This window comes from Liolophura sinensis, chromosome 11 (assembly GCF_032854445.1).
Source record: "Liolophura sinensis isolate JHLJ2023 chromosome 11, CUHK_Ljap_v2, whole genome shotgun sequence".
NCBI lineage: Eukaryota > Metazoa > Mollusca > Polyplacophora > Chitonida > Chitonidae > Liolophura > Liolophura sinensis.
In genome coordinates, this window is record NC_088305.1 from 2445064 (window position 1) to 2468470 (window position 23407).

At 38.4% G+C, this 23407-nt stretch overlaps 1 protein-coding gene across 1 annotated transcript in view; it reads right to left on the reverse strand.

Moving 5' to 3' along the window:
- LOC135477756 (ATP-dependent translocase ABCB1-like) overlaps positions 1–23407 on the reverse strand; it is a 78070-nt gene extending 54663 nt beyond the window's left edge. The window contains 2 exon segments of the mRNA XM_064757959.1: positions 23171–23261; positions 23385–23407. The gene's annotated coding sequence lies outside the window, so the exon portion shown is untranslated.

Here is a 23407-nt window from a genome sequence, read left to right on the forward strand (position 1 = left end):
TCTAAAGACAAACAGTACATTCATAAACACCCATCCAGCCAACTTAGTGTTCACCATTTACAGTACAAGCTTCAGTAGCTACATGAGGTAGCTCTTTTCTTCTAGCCGATTCTAGATGAGCACATCCGTATGTACACGTGTAGAGAGAGGGTTATATCTCCGGCTTAGATGTGACTTATTTTTTTATTCTTTTACAATGTGCGTATATGTGTGTGTAAATTACTAAAGACAAAAAATAGAAATTTTGTCAACAGCATACTGATATGAAAATCAAGAGTTATTCATGACTATGTATAGCTATAAATGAGTTCATCCCCCTCGGGGTAAATGTTAATGTTTGTGGATGTTTTTATTTTTTTGCACTCTAATGTAAAATAAAGTCTTAACGGAACTGTTATGTATTCACCATTGTACGTTTGTTTCCTGTCAGGCTTGCCTGCCTGTATACACATGCCATGAAATCCTGTTTCACCTCACCGTTAATAACTCGTGATGCAACACGCGTGTTATACGACTACCATAAATAATGCAAATATATCTGGTGGTCCACAAGAGACAAAAAACAAACCTCCGCAATTCTCAGCTTTTCAAAATGTTTCAAAATTAGATTTTAATATTTCATACAATATCAGTTGATGGATATCATAGACACATTTCATCATAATTTCAGCATTATAGGTGAAATATGTACACGTAGTACTGAAACTGCATTAAAGTCATGTACAATCAAAAGTGCATACCTGAGTGATCTGAAAGATGCTTGTGGTCATTTCAGACTTAAATGAGCATGTGCTTTCAAATTTGTACTGTCTTTTTATAAAAAGTAAATGTGTATATCATCTATTAAATTATGAGCATGAAATCTGAAAGTTTTACATTTTAAATCAGTCTGAATAATTGCATACTGTATATGGTTACATGTTTTTTCCCCCTAAAAAATCAAAAGAAACATGTGACTATCAAATGTCATGTACAATGAAAGTCCATACCTGAGTGATATGAAAGACTTAACTGAGCACTTCAGACTTAATTCAGACTTAATGACTGGACCTACCTCTCCAGACAGCCATATCTGTCAACATTGTTTAATTTGTTTCCACTTTCGCCACACACCTGACTACAGCCAAAATACAGCCAATCAGTCAAACTGGCAAGTTTAACATGAATGTACATATATGAAAGAACATCCTAGTTTTCGAGCATACAGATCTACTGAGACATGACAAACACATATACACAGATGTAAAACTACACAACACACCTGTAAAACGCATCCAATAGCCGTGACTTCACTGCTGAGAGAACATATGAAACCAGGTATACCACAAACTCAGAGCCAGCATACTGTTCACACAGGTCATATGTTTAGCGGAATGATAGCACGGACAAAGGCACTGACCATGATAGTGTGACAAATGTACAGAATACTGCGACACGGTGACAATATATAAAGCCCACTGTGTTAGAGCTGAAGGCAGACAGTGTTACACATACATTTTGTAACATTCTAAGGGTGCATAAAGCTGCTTGCATAACTGTGAATCAATTCCATGAATTATGATTTAAAAATAACTCCGAACTCAGCTCTCGTGAATACTGCAGTGTCATTCTCAAACACGCATCCAGTATCACTATAATAAAAGAGTATTCAGAGTTATCTAGCATTACCTGGAACTCATTCATGGACTATGAATTTGAACTTTGATATGGAATTCATGCCTGGAATATCCACGGTCTGCCCGGCATCATTGAAACTGCTGACCGCTTCTCTCGTGTGTTATCGGCTTTATTTCCTATTTGTATAATTTCTTACATACCTTTGTCTTTGGGAGCTAGTGTTAAACGTTGTTTTGGAAATTGGACCTTGCGATTATCGACTTGGAACGCCCTTTACGGATTACGAATGGTATATGAATGTCAGACATAACGCTTACATTTACAATATATTTGATTTATTATTTCATTCGTGTTTTACGCCGTACTCAAGAATATTTCACTCATACAACGACGGCCAGCATTATGGTGGGTGGAAACCGGGCAGAGGCCCGGGGGAAACCCACCACCATCCGCAGGTTGCTGACAGACCTTCCCACGTACAGTCGGAGACATTTACAATATAAATCTAAATCACCTGCATAGCTACTCCAGAGTCAAGATCTATATGGCTTAATAGCAGGGTTACATGATGACCACAGGGATAGTTTTCTGTTCATTCCCATTTTGCCTGGTGCAATGTCACACAAGAAACATTTGACATCACCCATCGCTGATGTATAGCCACAAATAACGTCATACCTCCAAACGCGTATGACGTTAAGCCTGTTTTGTCGTGACATAAGGAATATTCATCATGTCACAACTGGAAAATTTTACAGAAACTTACAAGCTTGTGGAATGATTATGGTCTGCTTGTGGAATGATTGTGGTTTGCTTGTTGGAATGATTGTGGTTTGCTTGTGGAATGCTTGTGGAATGATTGTGTGTGCTTGTTGGAATGATTGTGGTTTGCTTGTGGAATGATTGTGTTGTGCTTGTGGATGATTGTGATGTACTTGTGAAATGATTGTGGTTTGTTTTGGGAAGATTGTGGTCTGCTTGTGGAATAACTGTGGTTTGTTTGTAGAATGATTGTGGTGTGCTTGTGAAAAGATTGTGGTTTGTTTGTGGAAGAGTATGGTCTGCTTGGTGGAATGATTGTAATGTATACACTGAAAGATTAGGTACATGTAATTTGCACTTGCACAGGTATACATACACGACATGAAAATGTTGACGAGTGTTCTTTTGTAAACAGATGACATGTACACATGTATATGCTTAGGAACAGAAAAACATTCCAAAAATGTTTCCAGCTCTTAGCTCAGGCGCTCAGGTAGAATTTTAAACCTCTTGAAATGAGTTAACATTATTTCATCACCTTAGTACATTCATACAGGTAACTGGGTCAGCCTAAGTACATGTACATATGCCTAGATAAACTGTCACAAACCGGGTTAATTTAACCAGCAATCCTAAAACTGAAGTAAATTTACACAAGCATACTGATAAATATCAGATCAAATATTTTTAGATAAGCTCCTACTGATACTGTATGTAGGTCTGTAGGTCTCAAAATGTTTGGTAGGCACGCTATTGTGGTAGGATCAAAGGCTCTCATACACATGTACTTGTCAACTCTCAAGCTCTTTTCATCCAAAATCCCATTCACACAATGAATGTATTAAATCTCACAAAAAAAAACCTCACTTAAAAATATGCAAAACCATTTTCTCCTCGGAACTTCATTCAATCCTAAACCCCAAAAAGCCCTGCTCCATAAGACTCAGGTCAAATCACATGGGTTTGCTGCTCAGAGTGTCATACTCAAAATAGGAAACAGACAACTTGAGCCATCATGTGGAAGATCAAAACCTTTGGTAATTCACAATGATTAGCCTCAGATCTGAGATGAGCTGAGACTTATACGTCAATCACCCACAAACTGCCACACCCACCAGGTATGCTACATGTGGATGACCAACCACCTGACTTCATTATATCAAACCAACAAGAATTGGATCTTAGGATATGCAACCTTACCTGACATATATACAAACACTATTGATCCGCATAAACTATCTTAAGACTTAGAAAGTCATACTATAGTCTTAACTTGTATTGTTCCTGAACTTTTATTTATACATAGCTCTCTGGCCGTACATGGGAAGTTCTGTCAGCAACCTAGTCAATGGTCATGGGTTTCCCCCGGATTCTCCTAGGTTTTCTCCTACCATAATGCTGGCCAACGTCATATAAGTGAAATATTCTTCAGTAAGGCGTACAACACAAATCAAATACATCATTTAAACATAAGTGCAACTTTCAATTTTGTCTTGGTCAGGTCTTAGTATTACAAACTGTGTTGAGTTTTAATAACAACACAAATCTGGATAGCTTTTATTTCCTGGCACTAAAGATTACAATTTTGACAGCCTCAGACAAATGTGTCAAAATTTCAACTTCTGGTCTGAAATGGAGAACCTTTAGAGCACTCTGCCAGATTGGGTTCAGGGTTCAAGAACAGCTCTGTGTCATTATGTACATGTACTGATACAGGTACCATGCCATGGTAGCCTGACTAAAGACCTTTATATTTACACTACAGGTGTGTCAATTTCCTCTGCTCAGTAGCTAGTCCATCTGTAGAACATGTAGAATTACTCCGGCCATCTTTACAGAATTCCTTGTTGGGTGTAACCTGACCCTAACAGAAACTGAATGGTCAGTTGGTCACGAATTCTGCTTGTTTTTTTTTTTTTTTAATTCAGGTTTGAAGACAGGTATGTAAAGGAAATTAACATCAGGAGAAACAATATATTGAAGATTTAAAAATTCCAGTAAAAAACTTTTAGAGCTAGCATGGCGCCCATTTTTAGAGAGTCAGTTGGGTTACCCCTAACAAACATCTTTTTCATACCAGTCCCACTCACCCTTTTAAGGTTACGTGACCTTACGCTTTAGTATTTCAGTGTAACTGATCTATATCATGAGTATACAATTCCAATATTTGTTCTATTTCTTTGATTAGTGCATTACTCGCAGCACAAGACTGATTACTTCACTAGACATGACGATGCACAGGTATGACCTATACAACGTAGTGTACAGCCAGAAGACAATAACGCCTGAACACAGCTGTGTACAACCTATACAATGTAGTGTATAGCCAGGAGATAACGGCAGGAGATAATAACGCCTGAAGACAGCCTGAAAACAGCTGTGTGCAACGTATACATGTACAATGGAAAAAATGTACCCTGGACAACCACCTTGACGTAAACCTGCTGCCAATGTAATAAAAACCTGGATCTGTTGTTCAATGGTTACATATAAAAAACCTTCACTCAGAAACCATAAATCACTTGGCCAGATAGCCCTACAAGTCTCCTAACTTCCCTCCAAAAGCACAGTATTTAAATATCACTACGTGGTGAGCCCTGTAGACGTATTTGCCAGCATGTGTCTCCCCCAAGTACATGTGCACAGGATGAATGTATATTATAGTGACAGATGGGTCTCAAAGACAGGGGTTCATCTGATGAGATGGGCTACATAACCTTACCTAAATCTGAATTTACAATGGGTTACTACAGAAAACATTCACCTCCTGCAGTCAGACAGTACTATATATACATTAATACCATTGGAATGGACCTGCCACTCGCACACATCAGCTACCTAGGGCTCCTTTTTTCGTCAAATTCTGCCAGATTCCTGCATATTCAAATGGTCGTTTCATCCATCCTCTTGAGGTAAGCCAGAAAGTTTCAATGTGACTTTGCTATTAAAATTGGATTCCAGCATTCTCTTGTAATATATACCCTGCAGCAGCATGTCTGTTTAATATAAAAGTGTACCCGGTACATGGAAAAGGGTACGTGGAAACGGTGATCAAAATACTGTTGAGATCAAGTGACCTCAAACCACTATAAAACAGCCATACAAATACACTACCAATGGGGAATTTAAGTCACTAGTACAACTACCCTACATGCTTCCTCATGGCCTGAAACCATACAAATACACTACCAATGGGGAATTTAAGTCACTAGTACAACTACCCTACATGCTTCCTCATGGCCTGAAACCATACAAATACACTACCAATGGGGAATTTAAGTCACTAGTACAACTACCCTACATGCTTCCTCATGGCCTGAAACCAGGCAAACAGTGACCTGAAACTTTAGCAGAGAGCTTCCTGAAGGTCTAACATCTCAGTCAATAGATTTACTTATTTATTTACTTGATTGTTATTTCACAACATACCCAAGAATGTTTCATTTATACAATGGCTGTCATTTCAATAAATGTGGGAAACTGGACTGACTGGGTATAACTTACCACTAACTTTTGGTATTTAAGTTCCTGACAAAACTTTCTTACATTTACATGTGAAATCTTAATACGCACACCACATTGATGCAAGACAGCTGGTCACAATCAAAAGTTAGAATATCTAGTATCAGACTATAGGCACTGCACATGGCCACATGGGCACGGTTGACAGCTTACTGTCATCAGCTCAAGTCAAAGATGCACAAAAACGGAGAGCAGTAGATGTAAATGAAGGCATAATTTGCAACATACAAACTGGTGTGCCATAAGTTAGCAAAACCGTCAACAAACGGAATTGTTTTAATATGGACAAAATCTAACTAATGCTTCACATTTGTACTTGTCGCCAACAGTAGCCTTGTAAGTAATTAGTGTACAGCTCAACCATCACACCTGAAGATCCTACCTGCTCAGGTAATTGGCGCTATCTGCCGTGCCACACTGCTCTAGCTCTCCTGGGCGTTCTGATAGCACACACTGAGGGCTGGGGTATTTAAGTCATCCAGCTACACTTGAGGTCTACCCCAGCTTGTCTGTACTCACTGACCTAAATCCGTGGTGTGAGGTCAAGCAAGACCTGCCAGTGACTGACTAAAGATTGCACCATCCACAGAAATACCAACTAATGAGGCCCTGACAGAGGCAGTAGTAGGAGAGGGCTGCTTGATCTTCATTCATCGTAAAGCTAGACTGCTGGGATGACTAACAGCCGAAGTTATCACCAGTCATATCATTAAATAGCTCTATTTGTTGGGTTGTCTCCCTATATGGAAATCATTTATAAATGTTCAGACACAATCTAGCATCCTCAAACTCTAGCGAGGAAACGTACATGTAAAAAACAGGATCCACGTACCAGTAATGCGACAGATGTATTGTAGTTAATAATAAACTAACACTAATAATAACAACACATTATTTTCTAAGGGAGATCAGTTAGTTACAAAAACAATCCTCTCTGAGCCCCTTAAGCATACACACATTCACACAAAAGGTTATTTACAAAGTTTATACAGTTTATAAAAAATATAGATAAATCTGATATAAGATGATCAAAGACTACATACAATGTAGCACATCACAGACAATTTCGTACTTAATCAACAGAGGCATATTTTGACCTGAAAAACATTTCCGTTTTTTTTTTTTAACATTAACATTCTGTATAGATTATAGTCCATTCCACAATGTCACCTCAGAATATCTAAAAATTTTAAATAGCATTGGTTGCATGTTTTGGAGGGATGAGGTTCATTGAGGTTCTAGATTGAAGGTTAGCGTAGGTAAACTGGCTGAAAGGGTAGCTTGGGTTTAATCCGTTAAGGTATTTAATCAGTAAACAGTTTAATGCAATTATGAACAGCTATATACCAATCATCCTAATAATTCATGACACTACCTAGTAAAACGAGTTACAGACAGGCTGTGTATACACCTGTAGTGGTCAAGTGTAATGTACATGTAAAATAGTTATAATAGACATGTGACATACAAATAGTTAAATCAAGCTATAGACTGGGCAGTCAACTGTGTCCAGCTTGTTAACATAGTTAAGTAGATTAAGTGTGGGGATTAACTTTCCACATGTGCATTTGACTCATCAGTCAGTGCTTGTAATTAAAGAACAAGTTTATACCTGAAAGCAGCAACTGTTACTAATAGTTAAGTAAACAAACAATTGTAAGTATAAATATGGTTGTTTCTCAAGTAGAGAGGGGAAGGAAAAAGGGTTTAGGGTTGACCTGTAAGGGCCTCAGGGTCTGGTCACTCCCATGGTGTTATGTATAATAAATTCCTGTTGTTAACTGAGAATGCCTTGGAGAGTTTTCCTATCTACGTTAGACATGGAATGAAGATAAATGACGGTGACCATCTTGGTCACAATTTTACTTAAGACCCTAACCCGGTCTTACAATACTCCGGAATATTTCACGAGGATGCCAATTTCACGAGGAAGCCAATTTTAGGGCTTCACAAAGTATAATTTTGTCAGTCTCCCACGGCTTCCTCTGGGTCAGTATAATTTTGTCAGCTCAACCTCTGGGTAGGTATAATTTTGTCAGTCTACAAGGGCTTCCTCTAGGTAAGTATAATTTTGTCAGTCTACAAGGGCTTCCTCTAGGTAAGTATAATTTTGTCAGTCTACCAGGGCTTCCTCTGGGTCAGTACTTCTTTTAGCCAGTCATTTTAGCCACTCATCAGATTCTGTAGCCAATACTATTTTTCTTTAGCCATACTTAAAGTTTGCGGTCTTAATCTCTTGTGATAATCATCTGATTGAATGGAAGCAGTATCCAGGACTCTTGTAGATCTCCATCTGTAATTTGTTTTTATCTGCCTTGGTGTAGCTGCTAGAATCAGTTAGGTCTCTTCCAGCTCTATCTGGAGTTTATCAAATGTTACATTTAGAACAATTGCCCCTTAGCAGTATGTTTTTGTTTATTTGAACAAAAAATCAATCCCTTTTTCAACCGTTCTGTGTAGGATCCAAGTAAAATGTGATTTCCTCTATGAGAAAAATTTGTTATGAAATAAATTTGTAAATTGTTTGTTTAAATGCAGCATTATGATGAATACATTGGAGTAACACAGTATGTACCGGCACATACAGTATTCTGAAACATTTACTTTATTTCAGATCCCAAAAAAATAGTTTATAAAGTAGATAAGTTTAAATTCCTCATGGAAGGTAAATTCATTCACACGTGTAACTCTACCTTGCTTTATCTCCCTTGATAAATTATTTAATGTAAGTCAACTTGCAACAGTGCTAAACCCCCTTCGTAGATTTTTGTCAAGTAATCGCCATATACAACTGTGTTGTTGTTGTTTCGCAGAGATGAGGCCATTTGAATTGAAAGTAGGCCTAAGTGGATTATTTTCATTAGAAAAGTTGCGAAAATCTGCTAGAAACCCCAGAAAACTCTCAAGGTAGATTTTGCATAACATTAGTATTTTTTCTTAACTAAATAAATTTGTCGCCAAAAACATTCCCATTTTTTTTCAAATTTTATTGCCATTTCAAAAAAATTGTTCTAAATTTGCGACAATGGCGACTGCCGACGGAAGCCCTGGTCTACTGAGCGATACCCTCAGAATATGCTTGAATAAACATCCTACATACAGGAGAAAAGCTTGAAGAATTACAGTAGTATGTTTAAAAACCAAAGGGCAAGTCACTGACAAATTTTCCAGCCTGTGTCACATTGATGCAGGACAAATTTGAGGTAATTTATTGTAACTGCCACTAGGACGCCATGAGAAGGTACACATACATGTAATGACAAAATATAAATGAAATACATCAAATTTTATCAACATCAGTGCATATTTGAAGCAGCTATTGCACAGAAACCAACAGCCAATTAAAATACAGCAAATCATTCAATATGCGTGAGGAACCGTAATCACTGAGGGTAAATTACACAAACGACTGCATGCACAGAAAATGTCATAAAAATCTGACATTATTTAGCGCCATCATTACTCAAAAACCAACCACCAATGAGAATCATGGAATTCACTAAATATTCAAACTTATTCATGGATTAGGCCGATTCAGGGATTTGATCTTAGGTCTCACATACACCATGATGATGTAACCTGTGAGTTTCCAACCAGAATCAAGGAAAACTTTAAATATGCAAACTTATCCGCGGATTAAGCTGATTTAGGGATTTGATCTAAGGTCTCATGTACACCATGATGACGTAACCTGTGAGTTTCCAACCAGAATCTCGGAAAACTTTAAATATGCAAATCTTATTTATTTATAAATTGACTTATTTATTTCAATAGTGTTTAAATTACGCCATACTCAAGAATATTTCACTTATACAACGGCCAGCATTATGGTGGGCGGAAACCAGCCAGAACCTGGGGGAAACACACGATCATCCATTTTAACTAGAATCAGACGTTACACAAATGACTGCAAGCAAAATTTTGTAAAAATCAGAAATTTTTTTAGAGCAGTTATTGTTCAACCAATGAGAATCAAAGATCCAGAGAAAAAGTGTATCCTGAAGGTTGTGAAATGGCGGGCAGAGAGTACGTGTTTCCGTAAATCAGTGGCCAGGGGTGTGACAGCACATGTATTACACAGACTCATGACACCATCAACAGAAACCTGTACATCAACTACATGTACATGTAGGTCACATTCCTTCAGTTGTTCACATGTGTACATAGAGTATATCCTCAGCCACCTCCCCCCCCCACCCCCAACACGAAACACACACACACACACAAACTATCATGCCCCCTCCCCCAAGAGGTACAACTGGTCCATCTATTCAGCACAATCATATCTATACAATATCCACTTGAGAATTACTGAAGCACAACACTGACACAAGACAACTTTCTAGAATTGTGTCATTTTTTTTTTTTTTTTTTTTCCAAAATGATCATTTTATATTTTTCATCCTATCAAAATCACTTTCTATTCAATTCTTCGAGTTCGAATTCAGTGAGTACTTGTTAACTATTAAAACATCACATTATTCTATAAACACTGGATTAAGTAGAACAGTTTTCCTTTCTCATGTTCCTGTTTTACTTACCCTAACACTTCAGCCTTTTCAACCAACAGCAGTATTTTCAAACATTACGAGAGAACTTACGATCAGAAATAAGGGCCACATTTTTACGGGGATTTAAGAGGTTAATTGCCTCTTTAGTGACACAAGCAAATCATTTTTAGTATCATTTTCAAAATAACTGTTTGCTTAAAATGCAATGAAAGAGTGCTTTAGACGTCAAAAAAGTTGAAAATTATTGATAAACAGTATTTTTATTTACATGAAAAATCTGTTTTACACATAAAACATGTATACTCATATAATTCAAATAAACAAAAACAAAACATCTACACATGGCTACACACCAAACACAGTCCTGACACTGGATGATCATCTGCACATACAGTCAGAGTACACCTGTACTTATCTTCCTTCAAAATAACTCACTTGTATTATAATGCTGTACTTCACATCAAGTTTACCATTTCTCAAGCGACACATTTACCTTGATTTGGTTGATTCGTCCACCTTACCTAGTCATACGAGCCTGATTAATTTCTTATCAAGTGTTGGCATCAAAAGTATCATTTTAAGGCCTTATGTCCTTCTTCCAGAGCATTTTTATACATCAAACTTTAGGTGAAATCCAGTAAAAACAGAACTTGTTTTCTCTGGTGCATTATTCATGAGGTGTTTTGATCGGAATCAGGGAACAAATGTTTCTCAGTGCTTGGATTCCGCATGTATTAATTAGAATTCCCTGATTCATTGATAAAACAGGTGTTCTACACAGCATGCATGATGACACAGTATACCACCATGTCCACACACTCAAAACAGTTGTCACAAACTTATAAAACTGCCGATCATGTTCACCTGTATCCTTCAATCCTTGTCATATCATTTTCGTATTACATCATATTCTATACCGTGATATCTTTACCTAATGAACCAGTTAATACACCATAAATGCACATGTGTTATACTCTGATTTGCTGGGTACAAACAAAACAACCTGTACCCAAAGTGATGCACATGCTACACGTGATAGATACACGTAAATGCACAATATAAATCTATTTATTATAGAATATGAGCTAACTCCACATGTTTTCATCCTCATCCCTAAAATAACATTTACTCAGTGAGATAAGGCACAACTAATTTTAACCACCAGGAAGCCAACCATGCATCCTCAGATATCAACTTGACTCATCACTGTATTTGCTCAGTGGATAACCCTACATTTTATGCAAATACATGTATCTTGTTTTCCTATACAGTACATGGAGGGTGACGCGACATGCTCCATAAGTCCAAGTTTGAATTGAACAATATGGTATGTTTGGTTGGTAAGAATGAAGGGAAGAAAAAAAAACAGCTTTACCAATAAAACCATCAAGCACATTACAGTACAGCTTGCAACATAAATCAATGTTATTTCGAATGAGATTAAAAATAAAATAATAGGCTCTGCTATACACTCTGTACATGTACAGGGCACAGAATCTTTCCCATCCAAATCAGCTGAAATTTAACCCCCATTAGTAAAACAAAACACAAATTCTTCACTTTAGTAATTTGACTGTTGTTTAACGCAATATATACTGCAGAATTTCTCACTTTTATGATACATAACGGTCAATGATATGGGTGCTGGAAACAATAATGCCAGGAATAATCCACCGGCCTTTGGTACGTTACTGACAAACTTTCTCACATTTGACATACAGACTTACAAGTACAATCATGATAATGGTGGGAGGAATGAATGAATGCTTGGGGTTTGATGTCATACTTAACAATTTTTTTTGACAAAGAGGAGATATAAGGTGTGTGTACATACACTGTGCCTTCTTGTGGCACAGTCCATGCTTCTTCCTCCATGCTGGCGAAGTGCTGCCGCCGATGAAGTATCATGCTGAAGACACCAGAAGTGACACTCCACCCCGTCACATGATCATTATACTGAGACTGGGCCAACCAGTCCTGTTTCCTTTCTCTAACCTCTCGGTACTGGGCACCAAGAGAGTATAATTTAGCTGTCATTGTTGCACATGGGCATTGAGATTTTTCAATGGTTTGAATGTCCTTCAGGCAAGTAGTCAAAAAGAGTTAATTTTGATCCGTAAAATGATCTTCCATACAGCACAGTTTTTCAATCTCTGAACCAATCAACCAATTTAATAGCATGATGATATATTTATTTATTTAATTGGTGTTTTATGCTGTACTCAAGAATATTTCACTATACGACAGCGCCCAGCATTATGGAGGGAGGTAACCGGTTGGCAGACCTTCCCACATGCTGCTGGAGAGGAGCCAGCATGAGTTGGACTTGAACTCACACCGACTGCATTGGTTAGCGGCTCCGTGAGCCTGGAGGCCCCACATGATGATATAAGAGCTCATGATCAGTAACATGACAGTAATTGTATGACTGCCATATCAACCTGCCTGTATTTAACAATAACGATCACAATATTAAAATTTGCATAATTAAATTTTTACCAGAACTCAACACAGTACATAACTACAGCCATGACCAGGACTCGAGGAGGAGCTACATAGAATTCTTCTGACTGAGGTTACAGTGCATGTGTACTCCATACATGTTTTAAGAGCTTGCATACGCTGATAACTGTGACGTAATAAAGGAAAGAACTATAGGGATCATAGCTTTGGGTCAGCTTCACAAGAACAAGTTTTATGATTCCTCCATCTGGGCATCTTTTTAGTTGGCTAGGCTAAAATATTTTCAGATATGAAGAAACACTGTTAATGCCTTATACAGCAAATTATAGTGTCAACTGAATATTACTTTTAAATTCTGGTAAATTAAGTTCACATGAATTCAATGTAAGGAATATTAAAAACATTTAAGCCAAATTTAGCTTGCATAATATCACCCCCCCACCCCCAAATTACATGTAAGCCTGTTTTAGGGTATGTTGTAATTTAGGTGTCTCTAAATGACATCAAAATGTGCTAGCTTGTATTTGACCCTAATGATCTCCAACAAGGAGACCTTACATTTCCTGGTCATATTATCACAGATACTGATACCAAAACAGACTGACTCATGCTTGACACTATCGGTTCCACATAGACACTGACAACTCATACATGTGTGTGTGAAACTGTAAACATACACACAACTACAATGATCCACAGATTTATTATATGTGCCTGGTATACAGTGTACAAGTTCATGGAAAAATAAGAGATCAAGGACCCAACCCTACTCCACTGCCTCCAACTCTGTAACTGAAACTCACCCTGCCACCTCACCCTGCCTCCTCACCCTGAACTACAAAGGTCCAGACAGTGAGGTAGGGAGACGTGACCCACCCTTATTGGGTTCCATACATCTAGGTATATACTTGTCTCTGATTAAATGTGGAGTGGTGGTATTTTGACCGGGGTGGTCTGAGTTAATCCTCTTAATCTATAAACAATAGTCTTTGTGTAATCACTCTCAGAGGCCTGGTAGATTACATTCAACGTTGCATACTGACTTCCTTATAAACTAATTTGGTACTGTTGTGACATAGGTACATATAAAGTGTATAACAACTCTTTGACTGGTCATAGTATTAGGGATTTTGTGGGTTCGTCACTAAATAAACTATGCAATTTTCAGGGTAATTCAACACATTCACCATAGAAATTCAATCCAGAAGGACACAGAACAGAAGGACCACAACTCATGTCAAGTTGAGCTTTCCATGGGATCTTTAAACATGGTGAAAGAATTCGCTGTGGCACAGCTGAAGTTGGTAGCGCACCATACTACACCAAAACGGTTTGCAGCACGCCTTACTACACCATAAGAGCTGGTAGTGCTCCATACTACACCAAAGGGGTTGGCAGCGCACCTTACTACACCATAAGAGTTGGCACCATACTACACCAAAGGAGTTGGCAGCGCACCTTACTACACCATAAGGGTTGGTAGCACACCATACTACACCATAAGAGTTGGCAGCACACCATACTACACCAAAACGGTTGGCAGCACACCATACTACACCAAAACAGTTGGCAGCGCACCATACTACACCATAAGGAGTTGGCAGCACACTATACTACACCATAAGAGTTGGTAGCACACCATACTACACCATAAGGGCTGGCAGCACACCATACTACACCATAAAGGTTGGCGGCGCACCATACTACACCACAAGGGTTGGTAGCGCACCATACTACACCATAAGGGTTGGCAGCGCACCATACTACACCATAAGAGTTGGTAGCGAATCATACTACACCATAAGTGTTGGCAGCACACCACACTACACCAAAACGGTTGGCAGCACACCTTACTACACCATAAGGGGTTGGCAGCGCACCATACTACACCATAAGGGTTGGTAGCACACCATACTACACCATAAGGGTTGGTAGCGCACCATACTACACCATAAGGGTTGGTAGCACACCATACTACACCATAAGTGTTGGTAGCACACCATACTAACTACACCATAAGGGTTGGTAGCACACCATACTACACCATAAGGGTTGGTAGTGCACCACACTACACCATAAGGGTTGGTAGCACACCACACTACACCATAAGGGTTAGTAGCGCACCATACAACACCATAAGGGTTGGTAGCACACCACACTACACCATAAGGGTTGGCAGCACACCACACTACACCATAAGGGTTGGTAGCACACCACACTACACCATAAGGGTTGGTAGCGCACCATACTACACCAGAAGGGTTGGTAGCACACCATACTACACCATAAGGGTTGGTAGCACACCACACTACACCATAAGGGTTGGTAGTGCACCATACTACACCATAAGGGTTGGTAGTGCACCACACTACACCATAAGGGTTGGTAGTGCACCACACTACACCATAAGGGTTGGTAGCACACCACACCACACCATAAGGGTTGGTAGTGCAGCATACTACACCATAAGGGTTGGTAGCACACCATACTACACCATAAGGGTAGGTAGCACACCATACTACACCATAAGGGTTGGCAGCACACCATACTACACCATAAGGGTTGGTAGCACACCATACTACACCAAATAAGGTTCACAGGCACAGAGTCCCTCATGGTTTCACTCATAACTCGTACATCAAAGATCAGACCAATAGTCATATCAGTGGTTCGGGTACGAAGAACCTGTAAACTTCACAAACAATATTATTCTGGCTGCTGCTGATCTGACTGATTGACTGTCAGACGGTGACTTCGCTGGACAACGTACAAGGCAGTTTTGGTACGGGCTACTGGCTCAATTTTACTACTAAACAGGGCCAAAAAGGATGTCTTTCTCCATCTTATTGCGTGTAAGGCAAACATTACAAAATCTCTACCAAAAATTCACAGCTCCTATTCAAAAAGACATAAATTTGTGTTCTTTCTAATAGTTTGTCCCCGAGCAAAAACAGAAATCCCACCAACGCAGTCGTTGTGAGTTCAAGTCAAGATCATGCTGGATGTCTCTCCGGTCACGTGTGGGAAGGTCTGTCGGCATTGTACAGAGTTTCCCTCGGGCTCTGCCCAGTTTCCTTCCACCATAATGCTCACCACAGTCATATAATCCAAACATTCTTGAGTGCGACGTAATACACCAATCAAATAAATAAATCAAAACTATCTTGTTCTGATTATGACACTGCGGGGGATTGCGGCTATGACGATCTACATTCAGCAAAAGTAATCTCTTTGAGAACAGAATCTCGGGTATTACTGATCACTGAAAGCAGACCAATTACTAAAGAAAGGATAACACATATTAACTATACATTTTTACAATTACAGATGATTAATACTCCTTTGTATCAGCCTTTTCACATGTATGGTACAGATGTTGTTTATTTTTCTTTGTAATTTGAGAGTATTTCATTATTCTTATTCTTGTGTTTGAATTACGCTGACTCAAGAATATTTCACGTATACGACAGCAATATGGTTGGAGGAAACCAGACAGAGCCCGGGGAAGCCCACGATCATCTGCTGGTTGTTGGAAGACCCTAACACGTACAGGTCTAAATTAAAAAAAACCAATAATATGACTACCTGCTTTGAAGCTATGATGTTTGTGAAGCTAATCCGTATTCAATTTTTGTGTGTAACTAAAATGTATTTTAAAGTTGCAAATTTCACGAGTGAAAAAGTTGAGGACTAAAAGGCTACATGAAAAGGTATTACGGTATTAAAGGAAAGGTATTACGGTATTAAAGGAAAGGTATTACGGTATTAAAGGAAAGGTATTACGGTATTAAAGGAAAGGTATTACGGTATTAAAAGAGGAGCTTGGTGTTAAGGAACATGTGGAGAGATTAAAAGATGAGCTTGGTATTGAGGAACATGTGGAGAGATTAAAAGATGAGCTTGGTATTAAAAAACATGTGGAGGGATTAAAAGATGAGCTTGGTATTAAGGGACATGTGGAGGGATTAAAAGAGGAGCTTGGTATTAAGGAACATGTGGAGGGATTCAAAGAGGAGCTTGGTATTAAGGAACATGTGGAGAGATTAAAAGATGAGCTTGGTATTAAAAAACATGTGGAGGGATTAAAAGATGAGTTTGGTATTAAGGGACATGTGGAGAGATTAAAAGAGGAGCTTGGTATTAAGGAACATGTGGAAAGGAAAACCAGAAAAATAAGGATATTTTTTCATTTTTGAGGTACATTTTATAATTCTGAATAGCCCATCTATTTTAAGTCTATTTTCCATCAATGGTTTGAAATATTCAGAACTGATGTCATTTATGAACACACTGGGAACGCGGCACAATTAAGCCTAGCTTCCTACAATTCAGACTCTCTCCCCCAAAAAGTTATAGCCCAAGCAGGCCATAATTTCTGCACTGACTGGTTGGGTCTTTACAAAAATTGTGGTTTATAACGCCATTTTTACGACACAAGAAGACTTAATCTTTTGGACTCTAACTCACAGGTTAAGCTACATCACATACTACGTATTAAGAAACATACACCAAGTGTTCCGTGCATATCTTTTAATGCAGGTACACCGCGAGGTACAGCTTTAGGAACCTGCGGATGGTCGTGGGTTTCCCCCGGGCTCTGCCCAGTTTCCACCCACCAAAATACTGGCCGCTGTCGTACAAGTGAAATATTCTTGAGTGCAGCGTAAAACACCAATCAAATAAATAAATCAAATCTGCTTTACGCCATGTAACTTGTGTATATCTGTTGGCTGTTGATTACATTAGCAGGAACAGAAAGCCAATACATGGTATATAACAAATTTATTGCAGTGAAGAGCTCTAAGACAAGAACTTTTACTTGTTAGCTACTTTATATAACACTTGTTTATAGAAAAAGGCAGATGTACATGCATGTAGTTACCTCCCTTGAATACATATTCTGCCAAAAAAACAAAAAAAACAAAACAAAACAAAAAAAAACATGGAGATGTTTTTATAACAGCAGACAATTTACTGACATATTATCACTATGTAATCCTACGTTACTGCAGGATTCCAAGTGTATTAATTCAAAACTCGCTGTCAGTTGTGGGCCATGTGCAAATATACATATTCAACAGACAGAACCTTTGAAACAACAGAGTGTGTAACGCCACACATAGCCTGGTACATTTACCTCCCCAAGTAACCTGGCAGGGTTAGTAACACCTGTTCATTTCTGCATATAAAGGGATTTGAACTTGTTTATGTGTTAGATTTGTTCATACGATTTATTTTTACCTACACACAGGTGAAACATTTAGGAGATTTAGGAGGCGGTGAAAGAGAACGGCAACATGAAATATACTGGATTTTTTTTTGGCTTCCTCTTCACTTTTTGGAGCAAAATTAATTTTGACACCTTCGTCTTGGTGTTTGTTGTGAACCTGGTTTCACACCTCGTCAAGTCCCTGGTATGCTGAGCATTCTCAGGTTTTGACTTACTACAAAACAAGGTTCAGTGATGTCAAGTTACACAATGTTACACAGAAACTATGCTCCCTTGAATCTGTTACGCTAAGCTATTGTTAAAATTGCGTCACACTTAGAGTGTTACTTCAGTCGCAAGAGAAACCACTGAGGAAATATTAAAATGATATGAAGTATACCCTATGGAAGAGAGTTAACGTCACAGTTCAAAAAGATTTCAGATGAATAACTCTAGTTAACCTCTACAAATGAAAAGTCCTCAAAAACAAAATCTTCAGCAGTTTCTGTTAAATATTCCTGTTGTGACTTGACAATATTAGTTACACCGTCACTCAGTGATAGGATACGCAAATACATGGTGTCAATACTCCTCATATTGGGCGGGAGATCAAAGGGAGATAACCTATTTAGCAGACACATTTGACCTCGTCTGTATGATTAGAGAATATATCTGTACCCCCACGTGATCGTTGTTGTCCAATGAAAAATGGAGTATTTTGTCTGATGCAGGCTAATATTCCTTATGTGATGACAAATTAGGCAGATATGACGTCAGGTAAGGCAGATATGCCGGAATGACGTGTTTGAAAGTATGACGTCATTAGTGCGGTGGGCCTTGACACTGAAGTAGCTCTTTAAGCTTAAAGGAGAAAAGTTAGATGCACAAAACAGGAGCACAGAAAATAACTGACATGCACTAAATACACCAAAAACTTTTAAGTGCACAGATCTACATTGAGTATACTGGTATACACCCTCATCTAAAATCAGATGTCTTGGCTGTAGAAATTATCTTCAAGACTGATAAAATGTTTGCGATGACTGCACGTGGACACTGTACCACTGTGCCCCTGTGTCAGAGGTTTTCTACATATAGTCAGATGCTGTAATTCTTCAACCTTTTCGTTTGTTTGCAAGGTGTTTATTCACGCATATTCTGACATTATACTTTTGTGAACCTCTGACACTGGCCAGTTTAACTCCTGTAGATTTGCCTCCAAAATCAAATGCAATCTGATGATGATATGCCGTGATTGGTTTTCCTTACGTGGGCCTACTCTAAGGGCATTTTGGCCTCCGGTAGCTTGAGAATGTTTTTTAGTCACTGAGTTTAATTATTGACAATACATTCTCATCAGAATGTTCCTCAATTCCCCCAAAACGGAGACTGATGGATCTACTGTAGCGCTCTTGGTCTATGACTCTCTCAGTTAGAAGTTTCTAACATTACATTTCGCCAAGCCTTTAACATGGTTTTGGACATCGCTCGTTTCGCTTTTGTTTGCCGTAAGTTAATGTTTGATATATTTAAGTTCACGCCCAATAGTTTCAACGACTTCCTGAATTTTTTTGTTGTATATTTTCCACGGTTAGATCCATGTGGGCTCTGAGTTGCTTAATGTGCTGGTGCTCCTTAGGGCCTCCACCGGGAGCACGAGCAAAACGTGGTTACTCCCTACCATTCAAAGTTGCTCTTTTCACAGATGAAAAGGTTGAGGAATCAGGGTAAATGGTGCATATGTGCATAACCATTACCAGCTTCGTAAAACCTTTGGAGACTTACACGTTTTTCCGACCAAGCAGCACATAAGGAAAGTAATCAAACCTTTTTGATGAACAACAACTAAAAAGACTGAACAAACATACTGGTCACAGTCAAGCACTGCTTCTTAATTTGGGTGCCTTTTTGAGTCACAGAATTTGGGCAAAATGAAGAAAATGTTGAAATATGTATGTAAGGATGCATGTAACGCAACACCAAATTCAAACCTTTATACAATCTGTATAAATTGACGCTTTTAATATCAACCGAAAGTCTACAAGCAAAATTCTGACTCCGAAGCTATCAGTTTAACCCAGAGCTGATGACAAATGAAATTATGACTGAGACAAACCACATGCCACATGTGACATTTGTCACAAAATGTACAGATCTAGATTTCACTCTATCTTTCTGCCAATATTTCACACAGGACAACAATCCTCCCATTAAAATGACCCTCAAAACACAATTTATACATATCATAATATAAAGTCACTTTCGCATTTCAAACAATCACCATTTTTTAAGAAAGAAAAGTCATGAGATCTTACAGTTCACAAGAGCTGGGTGCTAATTTTAACTCAAAAGCCTACGCTTTAACCTAGTGGTGGCACGATTACTACATTAAATATCTGTTTCACTGTACATTCACAAATATCACACTGTAAACTTTATATCAAAGAAAAGAAACATTCTGCTTGCTGCTTGTTGAATGAATCACGCAAGCAAACAGGCATACGATAGTTATCCTGGTCCAGTTACATTGTTAAACACAGCATTCTGAGTATTTCTAGACCAGTGACGTCTACAGACTTGCAATCAACATCACTGCATTTTGTTATTTTGTTATTTTGTTGGCTAATTCTGCTTAAGCCGTCATGACACGGGATGTGAACACTTGGGACAAAACCCTCAATAACCATTATGCGTGAGAATTTGCCAGCTATCACACTGTCACCATTGAAGGAGCCACCGTCCGACTTAATTCAATTAAATTAAATGTTTAGGTCTATTTTCAACAATTTCCGATATTTACCTGCCTCAACGTTTAATCATTGACATGAAAGTCCAATCAGTCCATTCCACAAATCATTTTGCATAACAAACTGGGCCTTTAAATCAACCCTAGAATGGCTGCACACATCACTTTCTCACCTGGATCGAGGAGAGAAGTATCTCTTCAACCACTCATAAACGTTTAAATCCGGGTTAAATAAACTGGGTGCATCCAAAATTCAGATTGTATCTGAGGCCACGTGCAGGAAACATGGATAACCAGACAGCTGCGCAGGCCATAGCCACAAACCTTGACTTACATCAGTTGTAGGCTTCGAAATGAACTACGTTAAAATCTGTTGGTTTGTACTTTCGGAGACAGGAGAAAAGTGCCTGAGGTGCCAACTGGAAGAGCTCTGGCATTACTCCAAGAAAATCAAATAGAACGTTGTCTATCTCTAGTGTTAGGGAAGGTGTAAAGGTTCTCAAAACTAGCGAAACCTGACGTCAGAGCAATCTGGGACAACAGACACTGTTGAAAATAAACTGACCTTGACGTTTAATTTTTATAAGGAAGGCAGCTTGCTATAGGTAATGTGGGTACGAATACAGACATAGTTATCTACCCTTCTCTACAGCCTAAGCAAGTGAAAAACATTCTGGCAGCATCCCGTGCAAAATGAATCCTGTGCAAAATGAATCCTTCTGAATTTTAATTAAGCCCCTGTTCCACATCCATCTCAGAATGTTGTAATCTGGGAGATTTCCTCCCCAGTATTATTTTATTCTGCCCGAGATGATGGCCTTAACAAAAATCTACTTACCAAAACATCAAGAATCCAAACCACACTCGCACCATTATAGAATTCGAGCAAACATTTCAAACAATTTATAGTCTAACCTATGCTCCAATTGGGATTGCCCATTTCCTTCCGGATACACCTCAGTGTAAGGTATAGATGAATGAGCTGTATCAAAAGTATACCTTAGCCACAAGCATACACCTCAGATATGCAGAACACTTAATGAATATGAGATAATGTACTGTATCTCAGATACACCTTGGCAACTTTGAAAAAAAAAAAATAAATAAACACTAAGAAAATACACCTCAGATACACTTCAGAAACTTTGAAAGGTAAAAAGAAATGTATGATGTACCACAGGTACACCTTACAGACTTGGCAAGTTTTAAAATAAGAAATCAGATTTAGACATTTACTTCAAACGAAATGGTGACTACAAAATTACAAATGTTTGTGAATGTACAAAAAAAAAGTTTACTAAATAAATACAAGCTTTGCCTCACCTTATGCTGATTTTTCAGTTTTTTGGGGCAAATACTGACCAATCAGAGAGTATAAATATATTTTCTGCCTCAATTATTCCAAGATGACTGCCCCTAACAATGTGCATGTCCAGGCTGTAGGAAAACAAACCTATTATACATAAGACAGATGCTTCCTGGTGCAAAATTTGTTACATGTGTAGGCATATGAAATGTTCTAAATTGCACAGAAAAGAGCTTAATCAAGCAGTTAGAAAGCGTCATGTAAATGTATATCACTGTTGTTGCTGTTGTTGTATGCCAGCTAAGATTTACACATAGGCCTACTATAAACAAAGAACTGCATCTACAAACTTATAACTTGATTTATAATTTATACAACCAGAATATTTTGTGTTTTGAGGTAGTTTTCTATCAAAATGAAAGTGAAAACAGTATGTTAAATGGGAGTTACACTCAGGCACATCCTCCTGGCAAATAAGCCTATACCTCAGCTATAACTCTGGTACACCTTCCCACGTACGACCGGAGAGGAAGACAGCATGAACTGGACTTAAATACAGAATAATCAATACATTGAGGGTCACATGACCACCCTTTCTAGTTTAAAACAAAATGACCGGTCACTTTTTGCCACTTCGCTAGTGACCAGTAACGCCTAGTTGTACAATATAACGTCAAGAAAGCTCTGCAGAAATACTCAGTCTATCTGGAAAGATGAAAATTATACAAATCCAACAGATACAACATTGCTCACAGCGATTCAGAAATAGGCATTTTCCTATGCAATAACGTTGGGAGGACTGTTTTCTTCACCCACGTTTGTTACTAAGGAGATCACGTCTTACAGAATTGTATCGTTGGCACAGACACAATGTCTAGAATTCGATAGGCTAAGTAATGCCCTGCGTTCGCACCTAGGCTTTGCCTATTTCATATCAACTTTTTAAAATGTAACTTTATGTTGGCATGGGTGAAAAACTGGATCAAAACTGTGGAGAAAAAAAACAATTTCTAAAGTCTAAACTCCATCCTTACCTGTACAAAAACACTTTTTGACGGTACCTCTTCAGTGTAGTCAGAGGCAACAACTACAACATCAAGCACTTCACGGCAACGCCTTCATCCCCTGCAAAACAAAGAAGTCATGCTTTTCAACTGGTGTCATGGTTACGTATTTCAAGTTTGTTACTCGTATTCGTGAAAATACATTACAGTATAAATGTAACAAAACTTCGCTTGGGCTAATTACCTGCTACGGTTCACCAATCTCTG